Source organism: Aptenodytes patagonicus, unplaced genomic scaffold, assembly GCF_965638725.1.
Source record: "Aptenodytes patagonicus unplaced genomic scaffold, bAptPat1.pri.cur scaffold_103, whole genome shotgun sequence".
Taxonomy (NCBI): domain Eukaryota; kingdom Metazoa; phylum Chordata; class Aves; order Sphenisciformes; family Spheniscidae; genus Aptenodytes; species Aptenodytes patagonicus.
Genome location: NW_027472049.1, coordinates 260,755 through 266,251, shown reverse-complemented (window position 1 = coordinate 266,251; position 5,497 = coordinate 260,755).

The window sequence follows — 5,497 nt, the reverse complement described above, 5'->3', positions numbered from 1 at the left end:
GGCACCCTGCGCTGGCTGGCAAGCGCGGAGCCCCGGTCCCTGTGGGGCTGTGGAAGGGCTGCCACGGGAAGGCGAGGGCCAGCAACACCTGGGAGTCCTGGCCCCTTTGGTGTGGGAGCAGGTGCTGGACGTTTGCAATTTTGGGGCTGGGCTCTGGCGGCGGCGCTGAGAGCGAGGAGGGCACCAACGTTGGCACCCTGCGCTGGCTGGCAAGCGCGGAGCCCCGGTCCCTGTGGGGCTGTGGAAGGGCTGCCACGGGAAGGCGAGGGCCAGCAATACCTGGGAGTCCTGGCCCCTTTGGTGTGGGAGCAGGCGCTGGACGTTTGCAATTTTGGGGCTGGGCTCTGGCGGCGGCGCTGAGAGCGAGCAAGGCACCAACGTCGGCACCCTGCGCTGGCTGGCAAGCGTGGAGCCCCGGTCCCTGTGGGGCTGTGGAAGGGCTGCCAAGGGAAGGCGAGGGCCAGCAACACCTGGGAGCCCTGGCCCCTTTGGTGTGGGAGCAGGCGCTGGACGTTTGCAATTTTGGGGCTGGGCTCTGGCGGCGGCGCTGAGAGCGAGCAAGGCACCAAAGTCGGCACCCTGCACTGGCTGGCAAGCGCGGAGCCCCGGTCCCTGTGGGGCTGTGGAAGGGCTGCCAAGGGAAGGCGAGGGCCAGCAACACCTGGGAGTCCTGGCCCCTTTGGTGTGGGAGCAGGCGCTGGACGTTTGCAATGTTGGGGCTGGGCTCTGGCATCTGCACTGAGAGCGAGCAAGGCACCAACGTCGGCACCCTGCGCTGGCTGGCAAGCGCGGAGCCCCGGTCCCTGTGGGGCTGTGGAAGGGCTGCCAAGGGAAGGCGAGGGCCAGCAACACCTGGGAGTCCTGGCCCCTTTGGTGTGGGAGCAGGCGCTGGACGTTTGCAATTTTGGGGCTGGGCTCTGGCGGCGGCGCTGAGAGCGAGCAAGGCACCAACGTCGGCACCCTGCGCTGGCTGGCAAGCGGGGAGCCCCGGTCCCTGTGGGGCTGTGGAAGGGCTGCCAAGGGAAGGCGAGGGCCAGCAACACCTGGGAGTCCTGGCCCCTTTGGTGTGGGAGCAGGCGCTGGACGTTTGCAATTTTGGGGCTGGGCTCTGGCGGCGGCGCTGAGAGCGAGCAAGGCACCAACGTGGGCACCCTGCGCTGGCTGGCAAGCGCGGAGCCCCGGTCCCTGTGGGGCTGTGGAAGGGCTGCCAAGGGAAGGCGAGGGCCAGCAACACCTGGGAGTCCTGGCCCCTTTGGTGTGGGAGCAGGCGCTGGACGTTTGCAATTTTGGGGCTGGGCTCTGGCATCTGCACTGAGAGCGAGCAAGGCACCAACGTCGGCACCCTGCGCTGGCTGGCAAGCGCGGAGCCCCGGTCCCTGTGGGGCTGTGGAAGGGCTGCCAAGGGAAGGCGAGGGCCAGCAACACCTGGGAGTCCTGGCCCCTTTGGTGTGGGAGCAGGCGCTGGACGTTTGCAATTTTGGGGCTGGGCTCTGGCGGCGGCGCTGAGAGCGAGCAAGGCACCAACGTCGGCACCCTGCGCTGGCTGGCAAGCGCGGAGCCCCGGTCCCTGTGGGGCTGTGGAAGGGCTGCCAAGGGAAGGCGAGGGCCAGCAACACCTGGGAGTCCTGGCCCCTTTGGTGTGGGAGCAGGCGCTGGACGTTTGCAATGTTGGGGCTGGGCTCTGGCGGCGGCGCTGAGAGCGAGCAAGGCACCAACGTCGGCACCCTGCGCTGGCTGGCAAGCGCGGAGCCCCGGTCCCTGTGGGGCTGTGGAAGGGCTGCCAAGGGAAGGCGAGGGCCAGCAACACCTGGGAGTCCTGGCCCCTTTGGTGTGGGAGCAGGCGCTGGACGTTTGCAATTTTGGGGCTGGGCTCTGGCGGCGGCGCTGAGAGCGAGCAAGGCAGCAACGTCGGCACCCTGCGCTGGCTGGCAAGCGCGGAGTCCCGGTGTCTGTGGGGCTGTGGAAGGGCTGCCAAGGAAAGGCGAGGGCCAGCAACACCTGGGAGTCCTGGCCCCTTTGCTGTGGGAGCAGGCGCTGGACGTTTGCAATGTTGGGGCTGGGCTCTGGCGGCGGCGCTGAGAGCGAGCAAGGCGCCAACGTCGGCACCCTGCCTTGCATGGCAAGCGCGGAGCCCCGGTCCCTGTGGGGCTGTGGAAGGGCTGCCAAGGGAAGGCGAGGGCCAGCAACACCTGGGAGTCCTGGCCCCTTTGGTGTGGGAGCAGGCGCTGGACGTTTGCAAAGTTGGGGGCTGGGCTCTGGTAACATCGCTGAGAGCGAGCAAGGCACCAACGTCGGCACCCTGCGCTGGCTGGCAAGCGCGGAGCCCCGGTCCCTGTGGGGCTGTGGAAGGGCTGCCAAGGGAAGGCAAGGGCCAGCAACACCTGGGAGTCCTGGCCCCTTTGGTGTGGGAGCAGGCGCTGGACGTTTGCAATTTTGGGGCTGGGCTCTGGCGGCGGCGCTGAGAGTGAGCAAGGCACCAACGTCGGCACCCTGCGCTGGCTGGCAAGCGCGGAGCCCCGGTCCCTGTGGGGCTGTGGAAGGGCTGCCAAGGGAAGGCGAGGGCCAGCAACACCTGGGAGTCCTGGCCCCTTTGGTGTGGGAGCAGGCGCTGGACGTTTGCAATTTTGGGGCTGGGCTCTGGCATCTGCACTGAGAGCAAGCAAGGCAGCAACGTGAGCACCCTGCGCTGGCTGGCAAGCGCGGAGCCCCGGTGTCTGTGGGGCTGTGGAAGGGCTGCCAAGGGAAGGCGAGGGCCAGCAACACCTGGGAGTCCTGGCCCCTTTGGTGTGGGAGCAGGCGCTGGACGTTTGCAATTTTGGGGCTGGGCTCTGGCGGCGGCGCTGAGAGCGAGCAAGGCAGCAACGTCGGCACCCTGCGCTGGCTGGCAAGCGCGGAGCCCCGGTCCCTGTGGGGCTGTGGAAGGGCTGCCAAGGGAAGGCGAGGGCCAGCAACACCTGGGAGTCCTGGCCCCTTTGGTGTGGGAGCAGGCGCTGGACGTTTGCAATTTTGGGGCTGGGCTCTGGCGGCGGCGCTGAGAGCGAGCAAGGCACCAAAGTCGGCACCCTGCGCTGGCTGGCGAGCGCGGAGCCGCGGAGCCTGTGGGGCTGTGGAAGGGCTGCCAAGGGAAGGCGAGGGCCAGCAACACCTGGGAGTCCTGGCCCCTTTGGTGTGGGAGCAGGCGCTGGACGTTTGCAATTTTGGGGCTGGGCTCTGGCGGCGGCGCTGAGAGCGAGCAAGGCACCAACATGGGCACCCTGCGCTGGCTGGCAAGCGCGGAGCCCCGGTGCCTGTGGGGCTGTGGAAGGGCTGCCAAAGGAAGGCGAGGGCCAGCAACACCTGGGAGTCCTGGCCCCTTTGGTGTGGGAGCAGGCGCTGGACGTTTGCAATTTTGGGGCTGGGCTCTGGCGGCGGCGCTGAGAGCGAGCAAGGCGCCAACGTCGGCACCCTGCGCTGGCTGGCAAGCGCGGAGCCCCGGTCCCTGTGGGGCTGTGGAAGGGCTGCCAAGGGAAGGCGAGGGCCAGCAACACCTGGGAGTCCTGGCCCCTTTGGTGTGGGAGCAGGCGCTGGACGTTTGCAATTTTGGGGCTGGGCTCTGGCGGCGGCGCTGAGAGCGAGCAAGGCACCAACGTGGGCACCCTGCGCTGGCTGGCAAGCGCGGAGCCCCGGTCCCTGTGGGGCTGTGGAAGGGCTGCCAAGGGAAGGCGAGGGCCAGCAACACCTGGGAGTCCTGGCCCCTTTGGTGTGGGAGCAGGCGCTGGACGTTTGCAATTTTGGGGCTGGGCTCTGGCGGCGGCGCTGAGAGCGAGCAAGGCACCAACGTCGGCACCCTGAGCTGGCTGGCAAGCGCGGAGCCCCGGTCCCTGTGGGGCTGTGGAAGGGCTGCCAAGGGAAGGCGAGGGCCAGCAACACCTGGGAGTCCTGGCCCCTTTGGTGTGGGAGCAGGCGCTGGACGTTTGCAATTTTGGGGCTGGGCTCTGGCATCTGCACTGAGAGCGAGCAAGGCACCAACGTGAGCACCCTGCGCTGGCTGGCAAGCGCGGAGCCCCGGTCCCTGTGGGGCTGTGGAAGGGCTGCCAAGGGAAGGCGAGGGCCAGCAACACCTGGGAGTCCTGGCCCCTTTGGTGTGGGAGCAGGCGCTGGACGTTTGCAATGTTGGGGCTGGGCTCTGGCGGCGGCGCTGAGAGCGAGCAAGGCAGCAACGTCGGCACCCTGCGCTGGCTGGCAAGCGCGGAGCCCCGGTCCCTGTGGGGCTGTGGAAGGGCTGCCAAGGGAAGGCGAGGGCCAGCAACACCTGGGAGTCCTGGCCCCTTTGGTGTGGGAGCAGGCGCTGGACGTTTGCAATTTTGGGGCTGGGCTCTGGCGGCGGCGCTGAGAGCGAGCAAGGCACCAACGTCGGCACCCTGCGCTGGCTGGCAAGCGCGGAGCCCCGGTCCCTGTGCGGCTGTGGAAGGGCTGCCAAGGGAAGGCGAGGGCCAGCAACACCTGGGAGTCCTGGCCCCTTTGGTGTGGGAGCAGGCGCTGGACGTTTGCAATTTTGGGGCTGGGCTCTGGCGGCGGCGCTGAGAGCGAGCAAGGCACCAACGTCGGCACCCTGCGCTGGCTGGCAAGCGCGGAGCCCCGGTCCCTGTGGGGCTGTGGAAGGGCTGCCAAGGGAAGGTGAGGGCCAGCAACACCTGGGAGTCCTGACCCCTTTGGTGTGGGAGCAGGCGCTGGACGTTTGCAATGTTGGGGCTGGGCTCTGGCGGCGGCGCTGAGAGCGAGCAAGGCACCAACGTCGGCACCCTGCGCTGGCTGGCAAGCGCGGAGCCCCGGTCCCTGTGGGGCTGTGGAAGGGCTGCCAAGGGAAGGCAAGGGCCAGCAACACCTGGGAGTCCTGGCCCCTTTGGTGTGGGAGCAGGCGCTGGACGTTTGCAATTTTGGGGCTGGGCTCTGGCGGCAGCGCTGAGAGCGAGCAAGGCAGCAACGTCGGCACCCTGCGCTGGCTGGCAAGCGCGGAGCCCCGGTCCCTGTGGGGCTGTGGAAGGGCTGCCAAGGGAAGGCGAGGGCCAGCAACACCTGGGAGTCCTGGCCCCTTTGGTGTGGGAGCAGGCGCTGGACGTTTGCAATTTTGGGGCTGGGCTCTGGCATCTGCACTGAGAGCAAGCAAGGCACCAACGTGAGCACCCTGCGCTGGCTGGCAAGCGCGGAGCCCCGGTCCCTGTGGGGCTGTGGAAGGGCTGCCAAGGGAAGGCGAGGGCCAGCAACACCTGGGAGTCCTGGCCCCTTTGGTGTGGGAGCAGGCGCTGGACGTTTGCAATTTTGGGGCTGGGCTCTGGCGGCGGCGCTGAGAGCGAGCAAGGCACCAAAGTCGGCACCCTGCGCTGGCTGGCAAGCGCGGAGCCCCGGTCCCTGTGGGGCTGTGGAAGGGCTGCCAAGGGAAGGCGAGGGCCAGCAACACCTGGGAGTCCTGGCCCCTTTGGTGTGGGAGCAGGCGCTGGACGTTTGCAATTTTGGGGCT